We start from the raw sequence: 27,071 nt of genomic DNA, 5'->3' as shown, positions 1-27,071 counted from the left end.
CCCAGAATTGGGAAGAAATTCTAGATTCAATTACATAACGTTCAGCAATGGAAGAGAATATGTCAGGTGCTTCACTTACATTATTTTCCTCAGTGGTTCTCAAAGAAGTTAAATACTTAGTTGAGACCCCACCTCTGGTAGATAAGTGGCAGAACGTGAATTTGAACCCAACATTCTACGCCTCCAGTACATATCCACTTTTCAGCATACCATATCATGAGGAGTGTCAACAAAGTTCAAGGCGCTTGGCCTAGAGCTGTGAGGGACACAACGGTGATGTCACCAAGTCTCAGCCTTCAGGTTGGGTACATCTCTGTAGTGGTTATCTACTTAATGAACTTAGCTTTTTAAAAAGTAGCACTTTTCTTCTTTGTAGTAAAAATTGGGCCATGAATCTGTGATTCAGAAGAAAAATGTCCTTATCCAGGTGCATTTTTATACATTAGCATTTAGGGCAAATTGCCCAGAAATTCAACACTAATTTACTCCCAGGATCTCAGCCTATAGTTACTGTTGGAATTTTTGGCAAGTATATTTCCCCAAGGGTAACAGTCAAATTAAGAAGTATTTTTAAAGAAAAGGTGTGAGAGTCTTAGGCAACAGTTCAAAGCTTGGGGTTCAAAGGTGGGGAGGGGTACTCAGCCAAGCGGTGTTTCAGCAGTAAAAGAGGTAAGAGGTTGCCTACATGCCTTGCCTAAACCTCTGCTTAATGTATCAGTGGTGGAGTCTGATATGCCATGGTGAGAGTCATTACTTTGCACTCAAAATTAGAGTGGACTGTGTTTCAACTCCTAACTCCAAAGTTAGTATAGCAGATTTGGGGGAACATGTTCAGGGTCAGTCTTGAACTCTCTGCCAATAGAAAATACCAGTGTGGGTTTGGCAATCGAGATACACATTTCCCTGCTACTCTCTAGGAAAAGAACCCAAACTGATGAATTCTGTCCCCATTGAACTGAGAGTCCCCTTAGACCAACCAGAAAAATAATATTAGTAACAATAATATTGTTTTATCATTAATTTACCATTATTTGCCAGTAATAACACTTTGCCATTCCTTAATCCTACCAACAATGTTATGAGCTTATATATCTATTTTATACATGAGAAAACTGAGGCCCAGTGAGATTAAGTGATTTCCTAAAGATTATACAGCAAGTAAATGACAGATCCAGGATTTGAACGCACATAGACTGGCCCTGAGCATTTACAAAGTTTCATATGGTCACAAATGACCCACAGAGAAAATTTTCTCTCACTTGGTTCAATCATGCTCAGGCTGAGTGAGAATTTGGTTGAGGAAACTGACTCAGTAGAGGACCAGCTTCTACAAAGTTAAGAGCTTTTACAGAGTCCAAAGAGATCTAGAAGAAAAAAATGTCAAAATTTAAACATCAAGGTGGGATGGGGTAGAGATCAATGGGAGGACAATATTAAGGGGAAGCTAGAACAGAATGGGCAGGTCAGTACTCATCCCCAAAACAGTCCATAACAACAAGATTAAGTCATGCCCCAATACCTGATAAGCCAAGGATACTGAACCTGCTCAGTGACCTCATCAGAACTGATTTAAGAATGGAGTATGGTTGAGCCAAATGGAAGCATTACAGAAAAGGGGCCGAGAAAGGGCAGAGGCTAGACACTAGAATAAACATAAAGGGAATAATTTTCAGGTCCATGACCAATTCCAACTTGAGGAAATATCCACTTATACTTTCCCATTTCGAGTTAAACTTCTGCTGTTGAGATATCTGATCTACTTTAATGTCCCTTTCTTTTACACTTCACATAAAATGAATGTTTAATACAAACTTGTTAATTGATGTCAAATGTAAGATAGAAAAGACAGCCCCCAGTGTCATTCCCATTCCCCTCACCGTGATTGCCTTAGAGACTCACTTCCTCCTTGCCAGTTAGCACTCCCCAGAATAGGATATCCACTCTAGAAAGCTTGCGGTTGTACTCACAACTAAGCACTGGCTAGCTATGTTACAACTGATTCAGATGAGCTTGACTAGTAAGATACGGGGTGTGGCAAACCAAGGAATCCTCCGTCCAGCATAAGATAGCCAATCTGGTTCTTTTTTTTTTTTTTTAAGACCCACAGTAGAGTGTCTCACGTTGACTAAAATTATCCTCAGCAAAGAAAGACCAATGAGAAACTTAGAAGTAAGAACCATAGATATGGGGTTTTCTGGCTGGCTTTTTAACTGTATACGCTGTGAAAAACCTGAGTTTTTTTTAGTTATTTGAATCTCCCCATATTCAGGATTTTCAGTCAAGGATGTCTTTGGCTGTCAAGAGAAAATGCTGGCAGCACGAAGGGGAGATTGGCCACCTTTTATTTCTATCAGCCCTAGAGGCATTGCTTTTTGCCAAACTACCCACCCCACATGAAAGGATTCTCTTTCTTCTGGTTTTGATCGAGCTCTCTGGCAAGATAAATATGATTTTTCTTAGCATTTCTCTTCCTCCAGCCAAGGCATAGACTGTTTGTTTGGATACATGGTCTCATTTCTATAATCCTTTAACCTATGCACCAGAGTGGATGATGGGTCTGCTGGAGCTCCATCTAGAGTAGCTGAGGAATCGGGGGGCCACTTGCTGAGGAGGGGACACATGTCTAGAGAAAGACATAAGCTCCATGAGATGAGGGTCTGTGTCAGTCTTGAACAATCCCATGTTCCCACCACTGGTCATAATACCTGCCGCATATGGACATCCAGTGAATGAGGCTGGGCGTTCAATAACTTCTACAAACTTACTTTTGTACAGAAGCTAGTGAGGCTAGATGGCAGTGAGAGTGGCATGAGAGAATCTGGAAAAAATTTTATCCCATCTGTATTCTCAGTGGCCAACACTATAGATTATAACATCTTTTCCCAAAGTTCTTCATGAGACACTAGACTCAAAATGTGCTCAGCAAAAATTTGATTGCCTAATCAAGTCAGTTTGAAATACTGCATACCACAGCCCCTTTCAAGAGTCCCTATTCACATTAACCTGTGAAGGAGACTTTTCAGTTTTTCTGTAAAGAAACATGTTTAACTTTAACCCAAAATTTCTTAAAATGTTTTTGATCATGGACTCTCCACCTTGCACCTTTATTATCCCATGGAAGTAGAGCTCCTCTGAACTTATTTTGGAATTATATTTGGAAACACAGAGTTATGTCATGACTAGACTTCTATTGCCCCCACTAGTCTTTGGAGTGGATATTCGAGATTTCCCTCTAAAATCATTAATTACATGAACTTGATGAATTATAATTTCCAAATCAGGCTGCATGAACATAGAGATAATGAGTCCCTTCTGCCTTCCTTTGAGGAGAGGCTGGCACTCTCCTGTCTTAGAAGGAGAGGAGTTGACCAAGAGCAGCTTCTCCATCAGCTCAGCAATCTTGTGCATTTCCTGGTGTGGAGCTCCCAGGGGCTCAGGGCCCGACCTGGTGAGAGAGGGAATCAGACCCCTGTTCACGTGTTCATGTGTTCAAGCCTCTGTTCATGCTTCTTGTGACTGCCTGTGTGTCAGCTTGGCTAGGCTAATAAACCCTTCATTAAACACCAGTCTACGTGGTACTGTGAGGGTACTTTGTAGATGGGGTTAACATCTGCAGTCAGTCAACTTTAAGTAAAGGAGATAGTCCTCAATAATCTGGGAGGGGTTCTTCCAGTCAGAAGAAAAACCTTAAAAGCAAAACTAAGTTTATTTTCTGGGAGGAAGAAATCCTACTTGTGGTCAGCAGCTCCAGCCCCTGCCAGAGAGTCTCCAGTGTCCTGTTGGTTCTGGTCTCTGGTAGAACCCTGGCTGATATTCTGCACACTGTAGCTGTCCCTCACCAGCAGCCCTGTCAGTCAGGCTAACAAACTTTTCAAGCAGAGTAAGGAGCATCTTTTCCTCAGGCGTCCGAAAGGATCTGCCTCAAAGCAGCAGCAAGTATCAGGATCTGCAATCTGTCCTGACAAGAAGGCTGGGAAGGAGAGACAGGAATGCCCTTTGCCCTCATGCTGGAGGCGCATGTTTTCCCTGAGGCAATTTCTGTCTCTTCCACTGTTGCTGTCCAGCAGTGGGGCTGGGTAGTGGGCAGTTTGGAGTTTGGGGGGTTACTGGAGATGGGGGAGGTTGCTCAACACTGATGTATTTCTATGCCTAGGCACAACAAGATGAAATAATTTGTGGGGAAAAAAAAAATACTTGCCTTCGATTTAATTATTTTTTCACAGTTTCATAGTATCTCAGAGCATTATTTTGCATTTAAGATGAAGAGCCTAGATTTGTATACATTATGGAAATAGACTGTGTTTCTCATTTTGATAAAGAATGTGAAAGCCCAATCTACTCAGCGGCATTGACATGAGGGAGAGTTGGGACACGTTTGCTTGTGCATTTACATGGGTGTTCTTTATGCTTTATACAGAGAGGACTTTAATCTTCACAATATAGTTTAAAACATTAAAATGTGCATACTCAGTGATTCCAGGTCTAAGAATTTATCCTGAGGATATTTGTAAAGTTATAACTTATAAAAGATTTCATCATACTTGTGAAAAATTAGAAGCACTTGGGGTACTTGGATGGTTCAGTCAGTTAAGCACCCAATTCTTGATTTTGGCTCAGGTCATGATCTCAGGGTCATGAGCTCATGCTGGCATTGGGCTCTGCGCTCAGCAGGGAGTCTGCTTGTCCCTCTGCCTCTGCTCCTCCCTCGCTCATGCTCTCTCTCTCAAATAAATAAATAAAATCTTTAAAAAAAAAATTAGAAGCCACTTAGATGTCTAACGGTAAGGTTAGTAAACTATAGTATAATGATACATAATAGAATAAAATAAAAATAGCTGTCATTCATTGAATAGCATGTCAAGCACTATTCCATAAGGGTTTCATATTATTAACTCACTTAGTTCTCACAACAAACCCACAAGACAGGTTCTAGCATCTTCTTTTTATAGATGAGCAAGCTAAAGCAGAATGGCAGGATAAAGTACCCAAGATCACATAGTTCACAGGTGGAGCTGGGATTCCAGCCTAAGCACTTTGGCTCCAGAGCTCATGCTCTGTGTCTCCACTATGCCTCATTCACAGAAAGGATGATGTTATTTCAAACATCCATGTATTCATACACATACACACACACACATACACACACACACACACACACACGAAGCATAGCAACAACAAAAATGGAAATTCTTCACTTTAAAATCAATGATCTTCCTTTTTTCTTTCTTGTTCATCTGTACTTGCTTAATTTTCTACAATAAATTTAGTAAATATTATATAGTTTAAAAATAGAAACAAAGGGGCAACTGGGTGGCTCAGTTAATTAAGCAGTGGACTGTTGATTTCAGCTCAGGTCATGATCTCAGGGTCCTGGGACTGGGGGGTGTGGTCCATGCTCAGCAGAGAGACTGCTTGAGATTCTCCCTCTCCCCTGCTTGTGCACACATGCTCTTTCTCTCTCTCAAATACATAATTTTTTTAAAAAATTAAAACAATAAAAACTCGTGTCCTTACTCTGATTGAGAACAGATTCCTCATTTGTCTGGTCAAAAGATTAGAGTCAGCTCAATGAAGACACAACATTCAGGACAGCTACTCAAGCCAATTCATTCCAGACAAACATGAAGCAGGCAGCATGGAAAGGGCTCCTCCAGGGCCCCCATGTCAAGGCCCCCATGTCATACACACCATCAAGCCAGTCAGCCAACAAGCCCTCTGCTAGGAACAAAGCTAATCTGAGAACATCTCCTGTACCCTCCTTTAGCTAGTTTCTAAACCTCAGTTCTCTCCACACAGCCAATTATCATGATTACCAACAGTAACAGTGAGTTTCAAGTCTATAATCTTTTGAAAAGTCAGGAAATAAAATAAGTAATAAATGCGGTGAGCTGGGACTTCACGGAACTCCTTGTTAGTGGGTGTGCTCTGGATCTTCTGCAGTCAGTATACATGTTGAATTCTATGAGAAATAATCAGGAACGGAAAGATTTAGAGCCAAATAGACTCTCATAGTTAAACTCCAAGTATCTTCACTTAACAAAGATCCCAAGGCTCAGAGAGGTTAAGTAACTTGTTCTCAGTTTCCCAGACTGTCAGAGGCCAAACCAGAATTAAAAACCAAATTTTTATTGCCTAGTCCATACCCTCTCTGCCGACCCATGCTACCTCAGGGGTTTGGGTCCAGTTGGAAAGAATGAAAGGAAGTATTAGAAAAAAAACAATGGATACTTCATCAAAACCATCTTATATTCACTTTTATTATACTATACCAAAAAAGAAGTATGCAGAGTAAAACATGAAGGTCCTTTCTATACACCACAACTCCTCCACCCCCCCAAGAGGTAATTACCACAGGAAATAATTTGGGGTGTGACCTTCCAAACCCCTTTCCACAAATGTCATACGTGTATTTAGTGGCATGCTAGAACCAGATCATACTGGTTCTTGAGAGCCAACTTAAATATTCAGGAAAAGTTGTGAGCTGGTTGTTAAACACAGTCATTATTAAAAATTAACTTATACAAACTTACAATTAAACTATATTAAAAACAAAGATAAAAAGTACTCAAGACTCATCTCTTCCTCCCCACCCCCCTCAGCTTTTTACTATTGTCTACATTCCTGGGGTTATTTGCCTTTATTGGGTCTTATGATGGAAAGAGTAATGGTGTGTTACTGTACATCTCTTCCCAGGTCCATGTGTTTACATTTATTGGATCCGCCATTGTGGGAGACTTTACACCAAGGAAATTGACAAACACTACAAAACTGGGCCAGCCCTCGCCTCTGCTGAGACAGCAAGTTTTGGGGCCTCTGGTATATACCATATATATAGCTGGTATATACCATAAGAGATCTTTTTTTCAAGTTTTTTTTTCTTTATAGTAAACAGACTATTGACAATTTGTATAAATCTGTTAAATGCATTTCTTGTCCTTGGTGAAAACAGAGAAGCACTCACCGAAACATATAAAATCTCCATTTTTTAAACTATGACTCATTTTCTCTTCCTCAATAACCTATTTGCTTGATAATGTAAACTTCTATTTTAACTAAATCCCTGTTTCTTTTAATTTTCCTCTTCAGGGATATTCTGCCTCCCCGCCTCAGTTCACCCCCACACCTTTCAAGCTTTCTTAAGAGAGAAAGAGCATTTTTAATGACAGAGGTGAAGTTTTCCAAAGGTAATTACTTAATAGGCAACAAAACAAGAATGGCTGGATTTGCTTGGCCATGGTAAGCACCAGATCCTCCTAGGGGCTACTTGGGCAGCCCTAGCTCCTACATATCAGAGGAAAAGCAATATACTTAGTCCCTTTTGTTTACACACCAGAAGATTCGGTTTCCTTAAATTCCTAAGGAATTTCAGAAGATTAACTTTTAGATAGGAAACTTCATAGGCTGAGCAGGCTGAGAAAAGAAAAAAGAAAAAAATCATGTCACCCTCAAGCAGTTCCATCAAGGGATGAAATTTTAAATCACATCATGTCTCACACCCATTTCTTAGTGCAAAATAAATCACTTGAACAGAGGGCAAGCCAATTTTTACTTTAAAAATGTTGTGTCCTAAGGCTGTCTTCTTGAACTTCAAAAGCACACTTTGTAATTACTCTACCTATCAAAGGAAACTCAACATTTCACCTCCAATTTCTTCAGCTTGTGTTATCACTTTTAATTGTTAATAAACCACATTAATTTTAAACTGATTATTCTGTTTGGGAATTCAATGTTTTCGAACAGAATACTCTGAATTATACATAAGTGGACTTATTTATGTACCAGCTAAAGTTAAGTGGGCTTTTTCTCACTACCTGTCATTGGTTTTATTTTTAGTAATTCCTGCCATTTTAGAGACTCACAGCAACTCATATCCCTCACTTTTTAAAGGAACTTTTCCAGGAATGAGAAAGACAAAAAATGCCAAGGATTTTATTGGGGTTTTTGCCCAACATTAATATCATTTGATTGTGGGACATAAGCCTGCCTGTGACTTTTTTTTTTTTAAGAAAGTAAAGTGCTAAAAAATAATTTGCTAAATTTGGACCACACTACCAACCTTCATTCAGATTTGTTTAAACCTTTCATTTGCCTAACAAGATTTCTCCCAGCCTGGGATTAATAATATCAGTTCTCACCATCATCTTCTCTACAACTTTAGGCACTGACTATGTCTACTTGACAGAAGCATTTATTTGCTTACAAACCATATTTTTCCAGCCTGGCCAGTTTTTTCTCATGGTAACAAAACATTCTTGAGTTGGAAACATGCCATGTTTGTTTCCACTTTGGTGGAAGGTCCAAATTCAGGAGCCGAGAGCAGTTCCTAGCTGACTAAAAATTCTCAGAACATTCTTCTCTCTACCTTCACTGTGCCCAGAGTGCTAACCCCTTCCCCTGGAGGGGGCTCCCGCTCCTCTGCCCAGCGAGCCCAGTTCTGCAGTACCTTTCCATGCCTTCCACAGGGAAGCACTTCTCACCACCACACCCACCATCATCATCGCCGTCATCATCCTCTCGCAGGGGCCTCTGGGATGTCAGGCACTGTTCTGTTTTATGTGTGTTGATTTAAGTAATCCTCAGCACACCCATTATTATTACTGCTCTGTAGCTAGAGACCCTCAGGCGCTGAGAGGTTGGTGCCTAGGGCCACTCGGCAGGGAGATTTCTCCGCAAGGTGATAGCCCAAAGTGGCACCAGGGAAAGAACTCACCAAGCTGGTGGCCCTGGAATGGTACATGCCCTAAAGTCAAGATCTGCCCACTTCTTGGCTACATAAGGTGAGCAACATAACTGCTTTTGTCAATCAGGTAAACATTGATCAAGCATCACCTCCCCCAGGAAGTTATGGCAAGGAAAGTGCCACAGACAATACATGATGTACCGTTAGTCAGTGACTGAGGCTAGTGTAAGCTAGCAGGGCTGGTCCTGGGATGGTGGTAAAGTGGGGAAGGTTGAACTTAGCCTACCTTTGCTTCTGACTCTTCAAGCAATCTCCTAGCAAAATTTAAATTGAAATTTATTCACTTATTTATACATACTCTATCTTTCCCCCCAAAATTGTTTCTATATTCAGCAGATTTATAAATTGGAAGTGGAAAGAAATAAGAAAACAAAAGTAGGGACAAAAATGGAACTCAGAATAAGGCTAACACCAAAAAAAATGTGTAATAGTCTTTATATATTTGCTATGGTTGGGACAGAAGATTAAAATGTATACAGTATTTTATAACGTACATTCACAAAGACTTTCATATTGGGTCTTCAAAGCAGCCATTCCCTATAGCTAATGTGCAGGTTATAGGTCAGGAACTAGAGGCTCAAAGAAATCAAGAAGTTTGACCGCATTCCCACAGATAGTGAGCGGGACTGGATTCAAGGCGGAAACGAACCCTTTGGGGTAAGAAACGAATTCCAAAGCCTGTTGCCTATGATGCCTCTCAAATCAGCCACACCTGAACCATCTCTTCCAAATGGGAGAACATAATGAACCACAGTTTGGGTGAAATCTTTATTGGTCCCTTTAACCTACAGTGATTTATAGCATAATACCAATAATTTGGCAGACGTGCGGAATCTGAGTTTGACTCTAGAACCAGTGTTTTCTGAATCTGACAGTGCTTCTCCATACACCGCTGTTGACAGACGTCAGACTCCTCCTCACTGCGCAGGTAGGTCTAGGGAGTTTTCCTGAATTTGCTCTCTGTATAAGATCAGACTCTACCTCCCCCTCCTTTACGGTAAGTTCCTCGGGTTTTGGTGAAATATCTTGAGGGGAGGATTACTACGGGAGGGATTTGCTCCCCAAGGCACAGCAGGTCTTCTCTACACGTCTTCTCTACATGAGGAAATGTGTAGAGCAACCTCCGGACACCTTGGCATAAACCTGATGCTGCCCTCCTCACCTCTAATTAGGTGGAACCAAGACAAGAATCAGAAGGGGCTCAGACATAGTGTCTGAAAAAAGACCAAAAAGCAAGCAAAGGAGATTTCTGGTGATGAGGAAAGAGGACTTCCAGGCAGATCATTTCTGGGAGAGCTGCTTCCAAAGAGGTATCTGTATCTTAACTAGCCTTGGGAGACTCTCCCTTCCCTTTACCTGTCCGGCCTCAGCACCCTGTCCCTCACCTCCCCTACCCCCACCACCACCCACAGGCCTGTTCCCCACCTGAATAACCCTAAGGAAAGTTCTTCAGACTCTACTTTTCCAGAATGGTGTTTCTGATCCGCCGCTTCTGTCCTCAACATGTATGGAAGGTTTCTCCGCGGGCTACCGCACCCACTTAAACATGGGATTAATTGCAGCCAGACACACCGAAAAACAAAAATTCCTTGGGCTCCCTCCTGCTGACTTATTGTGTGAAGGAGGGGTCCTACTGATGTGTTAGCAATCTTTCCTGAACAAAACAATCTAATGCTTTCTGTTTGGGGAACAGATCACCACTAACAGGATCTAGCCAATGACACAAGCACCCTTGCTGCCCTGACCTTTCTGACTTTCTTTCCATGGCCCCCTTCTGACAGTGATAATGTACCAGCATGTACAGATATGGAGACTTCTTTTCAGAAAACTAATCACAGTTCTAGGGGGAAACCCCAACATCATCTTCAGACTGTCTGAAGTCCAACAGCTTTGCCTAGCTATAAAACCATTTATGACCCATAGACTGTGCTTATTTTTTTTAATGCTTTTGGAGAAACATGAAATAAAATCCAAAGGTATCTCAAAAAAGGAAAAGGGAAATAGTTTAATCATTCTTCTCAGTCAAATACTCTGATAAGATGACCACAAAATAGCAGACGCTTCATTTACTAGAACAAACTTGGGAGATAACGTAGTGTACCTTCATTTTATAGTTGATGAAACTGAGGTCCAAAGAAGTTAAGGGAACGCTACAGGCCACAGTACAAGTTAGTGTTATGACAAGAAATTGAATAGGCAAGACAGGCAGCAGCAGAAGAAAAGTGGTCAAGAAGGCAGCTCAAGAATCCAAGAGTGTGGGGGTTATCCCAGCTGCTCCATTAGTTAGAGACACACACATCCCGTCACCTCTTGCTGGACCCACACATTCCCTCCATCTCCGCTGCCATTCCCACTGTTCACAACTCTCTCACCCATCCAGGAGCGGGTGCCATTTCCCACTGACATCTGTGACAGGTAAGAAGACACAGAGTGGATGACAGTGGGTCCACTCTGTGGGTCCACTTTCCACATCCCAGAATTGGGTGTGGGGAAGAGTACAGCAAAGAGCAGCCATGGTGGCTTTATTTAACCTTATTTATATATGCCTTCTCCCTACACCTCCCCCCCCAAAAAAAACCTATCTTGTTGCAAAAAGATTTTAAGCCAACCTATCATTTTTGTTTGTTTGTTTAAGTCTTAAGCACCAAGAGTTTACCACTGTTGGTGTTTGAATTTTTTTGAAAGTGCCACAGTGAAACATGAGTTCCAAGTGTCATCACCCTGTTGCAGGTGGAAAGCTAAAGTGCCCTGGTCAACGTGCTTACAAAATTAAGTTAAAGAGACTTTATAGGCTTCTTGGAAAGAAGCCTATAGCGTGTGTTACTGAACTTTAGGGTTTTTTAAAAAATGAATGCTATCACTTAAGAACTGGTTTCCTTTTTCTATAGTCTGGCACTTGCTGCTTGAAGTAACAGCTGGCCTTGGTGACAGCCTACTAAGGAAGCCACATCTGCCTCTAACGATCCTCATAGAGGCTGAAGACGGAGACTGGAGGCCTTAAAGAAGTCCTAAAGACTATTCTAACTTACTGCTAACTTACTGACAGACTTTTTCCTAAATGTCTTTGTGATGTTTAGTTAATACAGAAAGTTGTTTTATCATATAAATAAAACTAATCATTACTGCCAGCTATATCAAAGAGAACTATTAAACTGTGAAACTTTGCAAAGAGGGAGAGGGTTGAGAGCCTGGAGTTGCAAAACGACATCTAATATCTAATATTGCATGTTACAAGCAACCAAACACATCTGGGGAAAGAAACCCACTGCCGCTTAAAATACCTGCTCTATTCTCCAGCACATCTGTGGTGCAATTAAAGAACCTACTGCACAATTAAAATTCAGGTCAACACACAGCAACAATGGGGCTCTTTGATGTGAGCTCAGCTTTGGTCATTCTCATATACTCATTAAGCAGGTTAATCAACTTAGTGCAGGATATAGGACAGGAGTGACCGAAAATCTATTTAATTACCATTACCCTGAAAGCATTGGCAGAAAGACCTGTTTTATTTGTTTGACAGAGCAACTATTGTTACATTGTCACTGCACACTGGAGCTAAAGGTGCCACTTCTGGAAGCGTGTGCTTTGTTTCCAGCTAACGAAATGTAGATGTAACACAAATATTTGTTTGCATTTATTCTTAGCTTATTCTAAAAGCAGATGGTTTGGTGCATGCCTTTCCTTTTTCTCCCTGTCCATTTCTCTCTTGGTCAAAGTAACGATGCATGAGATAAATTGGTGGAGTAGTCTCATGCTCTTTGCGTTCGTTTGCCTTGAGTCAAGAAGGTGCTAAAGGGACATACATATTCAGTCTGGATGAGTAAACTTAACTCTTGTTCTCCTGATGTGTTTTATACAGCCCCTGCAAGAAGAACAGGTAATATGAACAAGTAACACCTGTTGTGAATGCTTTAGTAGAAAGGCCTGGGCTTTCAGTCAAATAGACTGGGATTTGAATCCAGCTCCCTGATCTGCACTCACTAATGAAATGAAGACAATAAGATACTTAGCAGCAACGTTTGGAGGATACAATAAAATAATGTAATAAGGTGCTTTGTGCAGTGCTTGGAATGAGGTAGAACTTAATGGTGACTATTTTTACCATTAAGAAAATGCTTTGGGGCGCCTGGGTGGCTCAGTAGGTTAAGCCTCTACCTTCGGCTCAGGTCATGATCCCAGGGGCCTGGGATCGAGTCCCACATAGGGCTCTCTGCTCAGCAGGGAGCCTGCTTCTCCTCATCTCTCTCTCTGTCTGTCTCTCTGCCTATTTGTGATCTCTCTCTCTGTCAAATAAATAAATAAAATCTTTAAAAAAAAAAAAAAAGAAAATGCTTTAGTCACTGAGGAATCTACAACATCATTAATCAGGGTACAATTTTCTTCTCCTCCCTAAAAACAGTATTCAGTGTGTATCAAAACAAACCAGGTGTTCTTTTTTTAAACAGTTATTCCTTTTTTAGTAATCTCTACACCCAACACGGGGCTCAAACCCACAACCCCAAGATCAAGAGTTATACACTCTTCCAACTGAGCCATCCAGGCACCACCACTAGTTTTTTGTTCTTGTTTTTGTTTTTTCTGATGATAAAACTGAACATACAATATATAATGTTAAAAGAAATAATGAAACTCTTTCTCTAGACTTTCAAATAATACGGTCTAAATGACTTCAAGTGGAAGACACTGTGAGCGAGTGCCGTGGGCATCCACATGCTTCTTGCGTCATGCCCAAATAAGATAAAGGGAGTCCCAGCTTTGGGGAGCAGGAGGTGACATGGGAATACTCAAGGTTAAAACGCAATTAGCCCCAATAATATCTCCCTTAGGAAAGTATACTTGATTCCTGTTCTTTGTGGTAGTTCTGTTCTATAAAGTCACTATAAATACTGAATTAGCAAATACTGAACCATTATTCCCGGGGGAAATACAGGGTTAGGTTTCTATGAATCTCTTATCACAACATTTTTGTCAAGAGATCAATATATAACCTTGTTTTGTGTGTACTTCTGTTTAAAAGCATCTTATTTATTAGGTACTCTCGGGTCACCTGGGTGGCTCAGTCAGAGCCTTCGGCTCTGGTCATGATCCCAGGGCCCTGGGATCCACTCACCCCTACTCCCAGGGCTCCCTGCTCAGCAGGGAGTCTGTTTCTTCCCCTCCCTTCATGCCTCCCCCCTCCTGCTTTCTTGCTCACACTCTCTCTTACCTGAAATATATAAATAAAATCTGTTAAAAAAGAAAACTATGTACCAGTGATTTATTAACATTGAACTCACAGCTAACAGCATTTCAACTCATGTCTGAACAAAGCTTATCCAATACACGTAGGTTCTTCATAAGGCATGGTCCACAGCCTCTTGCACACAGACAGTAACTCAGCAGTGTGCTTGGGGACCATTTTAAACAGCAAAAATACCAATAAAAAGCACAAAACTACAAAAAGCAGGGCATTAAAATGACCACAAAAGGACACTTGTTTACTGACTGCAGCAGAAACAAGAACACAGAGTATCACACTGGTCAACCTCAGCTGAGAAACTCGGGTGCTGGCAACTCCAATTTTTCACCATTCCACCCATGTCTGTGAATAAGCATGAAAGTACCACCAATGTTGATTTGGAGGTATAAATAAATGTTAACAAGTAGGTGAATTCACAAATACAGACCATGATTTATGAGGCTTAACCATGTCAACTTGAAAACTGACCTGTCTTTTCTCAATAAGCCCAACATAGCAAGTCTTCTCTTCTGTGTTTGACGGAAAGCTCTTTCTCTGGGAAATGACCAGATAAAGCCATTAGATTGCATTTAGGGGCCACACTGCATGAAAAACACTAAAATGAAACTTTAAACACGAGAATGAAAGTATGGAGAGTCTCAGGGCAAGGAGATCTAACTGTATGAGAAGCGAGAGTAAACTGAGACCCACTGCAGTACCAGCAGGATCAGGTTGCCTATTGCCTATTTATTATGGAATAACTAAATAAGAGAATAACCACAAAAGATGATAATAGCTACGTCATGTTTATAATGTGCCAAGCATAAGTCTAAGTTTAGCTTATTAATTAAATATATGTTAATATAGTTATTTATTAAATACTTTTACTATTATTATTTAATGGTACAAGTTGCTGTTTTCCTCCATGTTTTTCTTTGGAAGAGTTAGTTTGGGTGGTTAGAAGCAGAAAAGTGTACCGATAGGAAGCCTAGAAGCCACAGATTTCTAGAAGTGTTCTCTCACCCCACCCCTTACATAAGAGTATCCATTGATTCATGTCAAAAGTCCCCAGTACTAGGTTCAACGGGGTCAGTCAAGAGGAATCTTCTCCAGACAGCTAGATAATTCTTAGGATGACAAGATGACAGGATAGGAACCCAATAGTCACCTGACTGAACCAAAGAAGCTCACAGATGTTAAGTGATAGATCTAATTACTAATATACCTCTGAACTGATCATTTAGAAAAGTTATCTGACCATAACAATAAATGGTGAAGGTAACTTGGTGAAACCCACTACTAATTTAAAAAAAGAGAGATGAGGATGGCCACTTGTCCTCTTACAAGCTAAAATATGTTATAGGAGCACATTATTTTTAAAAATGTGGTGCTGAGGAAGGGACACGCAGATTAGACCAGTGGAGTGGAATACATGGGCCACAAATAAAATATTGCAAGTTTAAATGGATGTATGGGTAATCATCTACAGCATCATCTGAAATTATTTACCAAAATAGGTTATAAAGAACTAAATGTTTGTATCAACCAGAAAACACAGATATAATATAGGTTGATTAATTTTACAATAGTGGAAGAAATTACAGAAGAAAATAGCTACCATGTAAAATATTGAATCCTCTGTTTAAGAAAAATGACTAAAAGTTAAAGTAAACAAAATGATGGTTGCCTACCCAATACAATTCTCTCCTATTGACTTGCTAACAGAACTCCAATTTTATCAAAGGAGCAAAGTGTCCAACAAAAAACCCTGTTTTAGACATCTTTTTTTTTTTTTTTAAAGATTTTACTTATTTATTTGACAGACTCACAATGTGAAAGGGAACACAAGCAGGGAGAGTGGGAGAGGGAGAAGCAGGCCTCCTGCCGAGCAGGGAGACCAATGCGGGGCTCGAGAATCCTGGGATCATGACCTGAGCTGTTGGCAGATGCTTAATGACTGAGCCACCCAGGCGGCCCTGTTTTAGACATCTTTGCAGCAAGGGGTGGCTATGTGGTAAGTTTAGAAAGAAGCAATGTGTCAGAGATGTTAAAGAGGGCATCCAGAGGAATTTCGTAAAAAAGAGACAAACTGTAGTGAATGCTTGGCGCTCCACCCAGGACCCCTCAGAAACCCTTTGTCTGCTCTGTGTGCCCATGTCCTTGTTTTTGTGGGTTCTGATCCAGCTGGCACCTAGTACTTTCTTCATCTACCCTTGAGCTATTGGAGCATCTTTCCCCCTGTAACTGGGGCAGGAGTCTGAACATGGGAGTCTCTTGGCTTTTAGAGGACACACACCTACGTGACTTATGCTCAGAGTCCAAGGTCAGGCTATAGCACCCCCTTGTTTGGCTTTATCTTCTTCTCTATGCTGTTTTCCTTACTCTCTTCATCAACTTCTCCTAGAAATACTTCCCTAGTAAATCACTAACACAAGAAATCAATAACACAAGAACAGTCCAAGGTCTGCTTCCAGGGAATCTGACCTAAGACATATTCTCAACTGGCCTACCCATTCATCTTTTGTTCCTTTACACTGCTACGTTTTCCCCTTTTTAGCATGGATGAAATGCCTGAAAGTCCTGCAGCTATCAGGCAACCACGAGGCAGTAAGTACCAAGTCACAGATCCAGGCACTAGGGATCATATAGCAGAAAGATGGGGGGGGGGGGCAGAATACCTGACAGTTTAATTAAGTTGTCACAGTAGCCCTGGAATGACATCCCTAGACTTATTTTTGCATGAAACAAATAACGCTTTGTTGATATGTCTGGTGTGGCACATAATAACATCCCCCAAAGATGTCCACATCCTAATGCCTTAACCGTAGGTATGCCATGTTACATGACAAAGAGGAAATAAGGGTGCAGATGGAATTATAGTGGCTACTCTGCTACCTTAAAGCAGGGAGAGTATTCTGGATGATCCAGGTGGCCCAATGTAAACACAAGGGTCTTTAAAAGTGGAAACAGGATGCGGAAGAGAGGTCCAAGCCAAAGAAGATGTGATGGGGAACACCTGGGTGGCTCAGTAGGCTAAGCATCTGCCTTTGGCTCAGATCATGATTCCAGGGTCCTGGGATTGATTCCCACATGGGGCTCCTTGCTCAGCAGGGAGGCTGCTTTTCCCTCTGCCTCCTCTGCTTGCCCCTCTGCCTACTTATGCTCTCTCTCTTCCTGACAAATAAATTAATTAAATCTTAAAATAGTAATAATAATAATAAGATGATATGATGATGATGTGATGGTGGAAGCAGAAGTGGGAGTGACTGTACATGAGAATGACCACCCACTTCTGCTGCCTGTAAAGAGGGAGGTCACCAGCCAAGGGACAGGCAGCCTCTGGAAGTCGAACAAGGTAAAGAAACAGATTCTTTTCCCGTGAGCCTCCAGAAGGGAACATAGTGCTGCCAACGCCTTGATGTTAGCCCAGTGAGACTCTTTTTGGACCTCTGATGCCAGAATCCTAAGAGAATAAATCTGTGTGGTTTAAACCACCAAGGTTGGCAATTTGTTACAGCAACAATAGACAAGGAGTATAGCCATGTATGTAGGAACTTGGTTGGCCAAGAAAGTAGAACTTAAGCATTCTCATCTAAAAGAAGGTAATTGTGTGAGGTGATGGATATGTTAATTAACTTGATTGTATTAATGATTTCACAGTGCATACATATATCAAATCATCACATTGTACATTTCTAATATATACAGTTTTGTTTGTCAATTATTCCTCAATAAGGCTGGGAGAGGGAAAGAAAATTAATAGACCAGGTTTTCTGTTACTTGCAGACTAATTCAGTCCTAAATGTTATTTTTTAACTGAAACAGGTAATTTTTTTTTCAAGATTTTATTTAAATTCAAGTTAGTTCACATATAGTGTAGTAATAGTTTTAGGGGTAGATTTAGTGATTCATCAGTTACAAGCAGTATTTTTTATATAAGAAAATCTTACACAAATTTAAAAAAACCACTAAACCAATAAGTTGATGAGAAAATAACATATGTAAAAAAAAAAAAACCCCACAGATAAGTAACTACAGGTGCGAAGAGGTAACATGGAAATAGGTATTCCACAAACATACATGAAATATTTTTAAATATCCAGAGAAAATCATTATGTTAGAATATTGCATAAAAAGCAAGACACGGAATTTATATTGTGTGTTTCTAAGTGCATCTTTAAGATAAGCACTGAAAGACTAAAAAAAAAGAACAAAAGGAAAGATTTTGCCTAGTGAGATTTGGGATGTCTTTTCCTTCTATTACCTTTTTTTTTTTTTAAGATTTTATTTATTTATTTGACAGAAACAGAGACAGCGAGAGAGGGAATACAGGCAAGGGAGTGGGGGAGGAACAAACAGGATTCCTGCTGAGCAGGGAGCCAGACTCCTCAGGGCTCAATCCCAGGACCCTGGGACCATGACCTGAGCCACAGGCAGACACTTAACGACTGAGCCACCCAGGCACCCCCTATTATTTTTTAATACAGACCATACTGAAATGTCTAGTTCTCTCACTTTATTTAGTTACCTTTAATAGGAAAAAGAAAATAAACTTTGCCTTAAAAAATGATTACAACACAAATACAAAATAATTATAACCCCAAATGCTATTTGTAATAATACATGGAAGGAAGGGTAAGGCCAAGTGCTGGTACAAAGGAGGGGTGAGGCTTTGCCTGGGAACACCAGGAAGGCCTCACAGAGGGGCGGGCAGCTGAGTGGGGTCTCCCAGAGGCCCATGAGGACAGAAGGGTCCTGTAGAGAGAGGAGCGCACAAGCCCAAGGTGTTGAGTAAACTGACAACAGCTGTGACAGCTGGAATGCAGCGTGGGAAGGAGAGAGCAGTGGAAGAATAGGTGTGACAAGTAGAAATCCCACCTGAAAGGGTTTACATCATAAATACTTGAGTTTGACCTTTCCTCTAAAGGGGAAGTGACTCTTGGCAGGAAAGAGCCATGATCATATTGGTATTTTTGTTTTAAGTTTTTTTTTCATTTGTTCAAGTTTATTGCTTTTATTTTTTTATTTTTCAACGATTTTATTTATTTATTTGACAGACAGAGAGAGAGATCACAAGTAGGCAGAGCAGCAGGCAGAGAGAGAGGGGGAAGCAGGCTCCCCGCAGAGCAGAGAGCCTGATGCGGGCTTAACCCACTGAGTCATTCAGGTGCCCCCATATTGGTATTTTATAAGGATTTTTCTGCCACAGTGTGAGAACAGACAGGGGACCAGAGGCAATGATAGGAGTTAGCTCTCTTGTAATTAAGAGGTCTGAACTGAATGAGGAGTTTATGAACCAAGACAATGAATTAGAGGAAAGGAGGAGGCTGACTCCCAGTGTTGACAGAGCTTCTTTTTACTAATAGTCCCACGGTTTTTTAAACGACAGCTACCATGCATACAGGAGGCCATGGGTATAAATGCATGGCGTGTGCAGCTCCATGGATTATCTCAAAGGGAACCCATTCGTGTAATCACCCTGCAATGGATCATAGCTTGGACTAGTGGGGCCTCAGAGAAAGGCCCACTTGCTTGGACCTAAAACCGAGAAGTCATCTTTTATTCTTTTCTACCCCTTGTATATCACAGATCTAAGCCATCAGGAAATCCTGTTGGCTGTACCTTCCAAATATATCCAGAATTCAACCTGTCCTCCCCATCTCCATTGTAATTACCCCACTGCGAGCAACTGTCGTTTCCAGCCTGGACTGTTCTGGTGTTCTATTACTCCACTCGTGCTCCCCACAGTCTGTTGTCCACACAGCTACTGGAGTGGCCCTTTTAATATAGGGGGGTCATATCACATTGCTCCCTGTATCAGATCACCTTTCGTGACCCTAAGTCTTCACTCCTCTCTGCACGGTGCCCTTTGCCAAGAAACTTGGGAGTGAACTCCCTCACTCCCTGTAATTCTGGCTCAGCTTTGTGTTTTGCATAGTAATGACATAAGTAGATGTTTCAATTGGGTTTAAGCATTAAGGGTTTTTCTTCCGCAAAATTGTGCTGAAGTCCATGCTTCTCCCAACTTAGCTCAGGTCTGAGTTTAAGCTTCACAAGATGCATCAGATTGGGAGAGCCTAACTCACATCCAGAACTCTAGTTCTGAGGGTGTCCATGGGAAGGAGCACAAAAATCAGATTACCATCAACGGGGAAGGGTCACTTCATGGTATCACCATGTCACTCTTTTCCAATGTGCCTTTCCAGATTGCCTTGCACAGTCTTGTCCCTGTACTTGCCCATCACCTCAGGCTCCCCTGTTTTACACGCTGGTTAAGGGTCCGGGTCAGAATCCCACCTTTCCCCTGTGCCCTTCCCTACCCACACTGGCTCCTGTTGGTCTCTGTCCCACCCTGCACAGTGAGTTTTAGCAATCTCTTTCTAAACTCCACAGCTGGCCTCAGATAAAAGGGAATCTCTGGTCTCTCTCACCGTGCACCTGTCCCCCTTCCTTCCCACAGCCCTCTGGACTTCTCTCAGCTGCCCATTCCATCTTTGCCTTGTCGTGGAAACCAACTGCTTAGCATCACCTTTTTGGCTAACTTCAAATCCCCAGAGTCATAGTTCAGATCAAAACAATCTCTTTCTCCTAATTTTTTTTTTTCTCACTGAGTCACTTATTTGTAAACAGGACCAATTTACCCACAAGGTACTGCAGAGTACCTATAGGCCCTCAAAAATGTTTTTACACATTACTTTCTTTTAAAATTAGAAGAAAGGGGCACCTAGTGGCTCAGTCAGTTAAGCATCTGCCTTCAGTTCAGATCATGATCTCTGGGTCCTGTGATCAAGCCCCAAGACAGGCTTCCTGCTCAGCACAGAGTCTACTTCTGTCTATCTCTTCCTCTGCCCCTCCCCCCTGCTCATTCTCTCTCCCTCTCTCTCAATAAATAAAATCTTTAAAAATAAGTGAAATGAGAAGAAAAAAGAAAATAGTAATAATGAAGATATAATAATCCAACCTGTATTATATTCATCTTTTTATTTTCACTTGTAAAATTTCATATATATTTTTTATTTCCTTTCCTTTCCTTTTAAGTGAAGGAAGGGATCCGTAAAGACAAAAGCTACTAAGGCGACCAAAAGTTATAATAGGATCCTGGCTGCTTTTGAATATGTGGCTATCTTCTGGGGGTATGTATGTGCTTCAACTTAACGATAAACTCCTTCAAATTTTGTAAAATCTTTTTTACATATTGGTTTTCCCTAGAGAAACTGTCTCTTTATTAGAAACTTGTTTGGGGGCACCTAGGTAGCTCACTCAGTTAAGTGGCTGGCTCTTGATTTCCACTCGGGTCATGATCTCAGGGTCTTGGGATTGAGCCTGTCAGGCCCAGCAGGGCCTCTGCTTCAGGCTTCTCCCTCTCCCTCCCTCTGCCTCTACTCTCCCTTCCCCACCCCGCCCCCCAGCCTGTGCATAGGCTCCTGTGCAGCTCTCGCTCTTTCCCTCTCAAAAAAAAAAAAAAAAAAAATCTTCAAAAAAAAAATTTTTTTTTTTTTTTTGTTTTAACTGGCTGACCCAGTGTAACATGCTCCCCACAATACAGAAAGCTCGGTAGCTGCATTTTCCTTTCTTCATTGTAGGATCAGAGCCACCAATGGCAGACTAAGTGAGGCCCACATAGTTTTAGTCTACATGAAGACAGTAGAGATGACCCACTGTCTTTCAATCTATTGCCTTTCTTTTTTGGTTTTTTTTTTTTTTTTAAGATTTTATTTACTTCAAGGAGTCCAATGTGGGGCTCGATCCCAGAACCTCAGGATCATGACCAGAGCCAAAGGCAGATGCTTAACCGACTGAGCCACCCAGGTGCCCCTCTACTTTCTTTCAAACACTCCTGTGACTAAAAGTTCACAATCAGGTAAGCATTCTCACATGTTCTTAGAGGCAAATGAGAGGAGGCAGTAGGTTTTGTTCATTTGCTTACTCATTTATTCATATAGTGGAATCCTGGCTCCTTTTCTCTTACTAGTTGCACACCCTTAGCAAGTAATTTAAACTCTCTTTGCCTCCAGCTTTCTGTTCTAGAAACTGGAGAATAAATAACTATTAGTTTCAGAGAGCCATGATGAAGAATAAATGAGATCATCTACACCAAGACCTACAAGGGTGCCTGACAAGTATTCCAGAAATGGTGGCTATCAATTAATTGGACAAAATTTGAGTGCCAATATATTTATTGAATTGATGTACATCAACAGAATGAACCAATACTGATCAAACATCCAAGGGCCTTGTCTCAGGGTTCTGTTTCTCCCCACCTCTCCCCCGGTGAGGGCACAGGCTGCTGAAACCTCAGGTCACTGTCACCCAGCTGTGTAAATCAAGCACATTTGTCTTCACTGGTCTTTGGTTGGAATGAAGGCACCTCGAACGTATCTTACCCTGCCCAGTGTTGGCTGACCAAGGAGAGAATTTGTCCTCATCTCTATGGGGTTACAAAAGGAGCATCCCTGATGGTTGGGGGATGACTACAAAGGCACCCCTCTGGTCTTCCCAGCCCCACTTTTACCTCCACTTACAGACATACTCCATAGAGCCTCAGACCTATCTTTTTGAAGCTGTGCATTAAATCACACTACTTCCCTGATTACCCCTTAAATTTAAAGGCATCTCTTTGTGGATAAAGCACAAACTCAATGGCTTGGCAAGCCCTCCTCTCCACGCCATCATTCCCATTTTCCATCCAACTCCACACTAGCCTTGACCTTTGTTTTTCAGTTCCTCAAGCAGCCTGTTCTCTTTATTTCACAGACTTTCTATCTGACTCCCCTTTGGAGTGCCCTCTGCCAATAGCCATTTTCTCTTTTATCTTCATTGGCAAAATCCCACCCTACCACTGGGAAATGACTCTGACCCCTAGAGCAGATTAGATCCCCTGGCTTTGCTCTCCTGTAGCACCTAGGGTTTCCCCAACCAGCACTGGAGTCTGTTGTGATTATCTGTTTAATACCTGATTTTCTCAACAGAGTGCAAGCTCTCTCTCTTTCTTTCGCTCGCTCTCTCTCTCTCTCTATATATATATACTCCCCACGCTTGTGCCCATGCATGTTCGTTCTCTCTCTCTTTCTCTCTATACACATATGTATAGAGAGAAAGAGAGAGAGAACGAACATGCATGGGCACAAGCATGGGGAGTGATGGGCAGAGGGAGAGGGAGGGCCCTGGGATCATGACCTGAGCTGAAGGCAGACGCTTAACCAACTGAGCCACACAGGCGTCCATAAGCTTTATTCTTTCCTTTTTTTTTTTTTTTTTTTTTGATAATCTCTACACCCAACATGGAACTTGAACTCATAACCCCAAGATCGAGTCCCGTGCTCCACAAGCTGAGCCTCCACTCAGGGTGTAAGCTTATGGGGCCACTGTCATACCTGTCTTGTTCATGACTACTGTATCCTCAGCTCCTAACCCTGTGCTTGGTCCACGATCTCTCAACACAGATTTGTTGACTGAAAGAATGAATTAATAAATTAATGAATAAAGTCCCAAGGGAGCAAAACGAAAATGAATCTCAATGCTGAGAATCAGCCTGCCTCCCTTAAAGTGACAAAATTCTGGGGCCAGAGAATAGGAGGGGTGTCTAGGTAACACCTCTACCCTTCAGTTTCCTCATCTGTAAATGGTGGGCAGTAAAAAGCCTATCTTATGGGGTCGTGAGGAGTAAGTGAGTTAATAGAAATAAAGCTGGCATTGTATGTGATTATTATTTTTATTATTCACAAGGGGCCTTTTTCCTGGGTGGTGTACCTCATTCCACACAGTGAAGGCAGAGGCAGTTTACTGAAACAAGCCTGTGTGGGAATGGCCGTCGTCTGGGGACTGGCGGTGTCCAGTGCCCCACCCTAGAAGGGCAGGCAGCAAGAGCGGCTGGGGTCATTACTCCCTGGAGTGTCCCATTATCTACAATATGGTACAAAGTTGAAAGTTATGACCCTGCTCTGTGAAAATGCATAGAAGCCGCTGCTGCATTTTCAGCCCATCTGGAGAACTTGGCCCAATGAGTATTCCATCTTTATCCTCCCTAGTCCCCAAGAATAACACATCAAAGAGCATGTTTGCATCCCCGCAACAGATAACAGCACTGCCATAAGCTTCAGGGTCCACACATGCTACAGACAGAATGAATTAATAATTTCACATATTTATAAAATATGAATTAACCTAAGAAACATATAACTCCAAGTAAAATTTCTGTTTTTTAAAACTGAGCAGGGAAAGACACTTTGATAAATGAAAGCTAGTACATTTTCATTATATAGTATCACCAAATTGGCATTTATCACAAGAAACACATCACTCAGATAAACAGATGTTGACAAAATAGAAGCATCAGGTTATTTTCAGGGTGGGTGGGGGAATCCAGGCAACTGACTTTTGAAATTATATTTGATTATTTGGCTTTCTTTTTAACAATAGAAAAGCAAGTAAGATGATCAGTAAGAATTCTAGAGGCTCTAGTGCATTTATATAAACACAGTAAATTACTTGTAAAGACTGTGGAGTATTTACCTTTGTCTCGTGTATGATATACCATGTCTGTGTGCAACCCAATTCGCTTTGATGGTACACAGCTATTCTCTCGGAAGCCCTGCCTTCTCTTGCTCTGCTCTGTGTTGAGAGCTTCCCTTAATAACTGAACTGGTTTTTCCTGGAAGAAGAAAGAGAAAGCAGTCTGAGAAATGCATGTGTTAGATTTCTTCCTTTCCATAATACTGTAGTGACCATTTACGTTCATATTCCAAGGTGTAAAGATCCATACACCAGCTTTGTAAACAAGTGGTAAAAATGTAAAGTAGGATCCTATATTAGCAACACCATAGCAAAGAAAAAATTTGCCAGTCTACTCTACAAGGACATAATACACTAAAAATCAGCGTTCTTTCTTCTCATGTCCTTGATCCTGAAACAGAACTATATCTGCAAGAATGATATAAACATGTGGATTTTTTATTACTGGGGCTTGGGGATTATTTTGTTGCTAAATAGGCTTGAGGGGGTACTATGTATTACCTATGAGATGTTTCTAAACGTTAAGAACACACCATTAGAAAAGAGCAACTTTATAGCTTAATGTTCTACTTCTTATAAAGAATTTTCCAATCCGAACCTGAAATAATAACTGTTATTATATATAATACACACATATAAATATATATAAGTATATATAAATACACACATACACTCACACACCCACACAGAGGCTCTATAACCGCAACAGAAAAAATAAGATTTTAAGAAGAAGAAAGTATTAGTATCACCTCCAGGTAAAGAAATATGTGACCCGAGATGGAAGGCCTTTAAATGTAAAGCCAAGAATACTTCCTTCCATATTGCAAAATGTCAAGTTTTGCAGAGATAATAGCACTGGCTGAAAAATGTTGATTACAATAAATCTCCCAGAAACTCCCTGGGCTAGAATCTCTCCCTGTAGTTCAGGATGGTCTGTAGAGCGGACTAAGGAGCCAGCTCCTGCCTTCCTCTCCTGTTCTCTAGCCTTTTCTGAATGCTCCCAGGTAAACTAGAAAATTTCCTTGTGACATCCAAAAGGACCTGAAGTTACCCTTCGTGGAAACTCCCTCAAGACCCTCGCAGCCACAGCCATGAACACCCAACCAGAGAGTCACCAGAATCAGGCTTGAGAGAACTATCGCAACTGGGGCCACCCGGTCTCTTAGCAATGCCCACCTGGGCAGACACTCAAGCCCTGCACCCACACACGGAGCCACCGAGAAAGGGGATGAGATTCTTCCTGCTCCACACTCCTCCAACCTCCACATGGATCTGAGCCCATGCGTTCTTCCCACTAGCACACTCAGGGAAAAACCTGTTGAGTACAGAATCAAAGAGCAGTGCACAGAAAGAAGAGAGAGGCTGGAACAGTGTGTGGCATTGGCACTTGCCAGAACCCTCGGTCCTAAAACTTCTTCATACCTGTTCCTTCACAGCATAAAGGGTGACACTGCTGAATTCCAAGCTGTGATCCTGAAGGATATGTTGCATATAAAGCTTTTTGAAAACAGGGAAGAAAAAAAAAAGAAGGAAAGAAAACGGGGAAGAAGGGAGATGGCCAATGTATAAAAACTACCTTGAAAAAACAAAGTAAGTAAAAACTATCTTTTTTTGGAAATTTCTATTGTACTAAGGGCTCTGCATGCATTATCTCTAGACGTTTCTATGATCATTCAGTTCTACAGAGGATGAAACTGAAGCTCAGAGACATTAAGTAACTTGCATTAAGTAACTTACATAGCTGGTGATATCTGAGTTAGGTTTGAAACCAGATTTTTAAGACTCAGTGCTTTTAATCACTAAACGAAACCATACTGCTCTATCTTTACAGATTAGGCAAATGTGGACAGTATGAAAAAGAACCCACTTATTGATTTAACAAGCAAGACTTTTTATCAAAATACATGACAAGCGTATCGATTGTGTTTGAAGGAAAACATTACGAAGGTGTAAAGAAATGTGAGTTTGTCTTTATATTGTACACATACAAATATACACACCATGGTTAACTTAATGGGATGGTGCAAACACAGGAAAGCACATGTAGGGCAGAAAGGCTGTATCACGTGATCAAATGATCTGATTCTGTGGTCATTAGGGTTTCCCTCCAGCCATATGACAAGAACCTACATGGTTAACCCCGGAGGCAGCAAAGAGCAAGGTTGCTGCCTCCTTCTGTGGGTTAATCAAAGAACAATACTAAGTGTAGTGTAGTTTCCTGACTGGATTCTGGAACAGAAAAATGACATGAATGGGAAAACTGGTCAGACCTGAGTTTAGTTAGAATTAATGTACAATCAGTGTTAATTCCTTGGTTTTGACAAATCCCCCATGGTTATTTAAAATATTAACATTAGGACAAACTGGGTTAAGGGTACACAGGAACATTTACTATCTTTGGAATTTTTCCATAAACCTAAAGTTACTTCAAATTTTTTTAAAAATGTGTTTAAAAAGATAAATAAAATTTACATGTAAAATAAAAGAAAAAGAAAGAACACAATGCTAGAGGCCAGGAAATCATCTTTTCTCATCATATCCAAACAGAAAAACCACACAGAATAATTTTGTAAATGTTCCTAATAAGATCACACAGAT

At 41.1% G+C, this 27,071-nt stretch overlaps 1 long non-coding RNA gene across 3 annotated transcripts in view; it reads right to left on the bottom strand.

Annotated features, from left to right (window-relative positions):
* The window catches only part of LOC132014252 (uncharacterized), a 59,921-nt gene that overhangs the window by 29,024 nt on the left and 3,826 nt on the right, over positions 1-27,071 (bottom strand). For 2 of the 3 annotated variants that reach the window (XR_009403252.1, XR_009403261.1), the window contains exon 2: positions 24,474-24,612. This is a non-coding gene — a long non-coding RNA (uncharacterized LOC132014252). Of the gene's footprint in view, positions 1-14,463; positions 14,517-24,473; positions 24,613-27,071 lie in introns of those variants that run through there. The other variant, XR_009403263.1, reaches the window with a different exon arrangement.

This window comes from Mustela nigripes, chromosome 1, assembly GCF_022355385.1.
Source record: "Mustela nigripes isolate SB6536 chromosome 1, MUSNIG.SB6536, whole genome shotgun sequence".
Taxonomy (NCBI): domain Eukaryota; kingdom Metazoa; phylum Chordata; class Mammalia; order Carnivora; family Mustelidae; genus Mustela; species Mustela nigripes.
The sequence above is the reverse complement of the archived record's forward strand: the minus strand, read 5'-3'. Positions and strand labels throughout refer to the sequence as shown.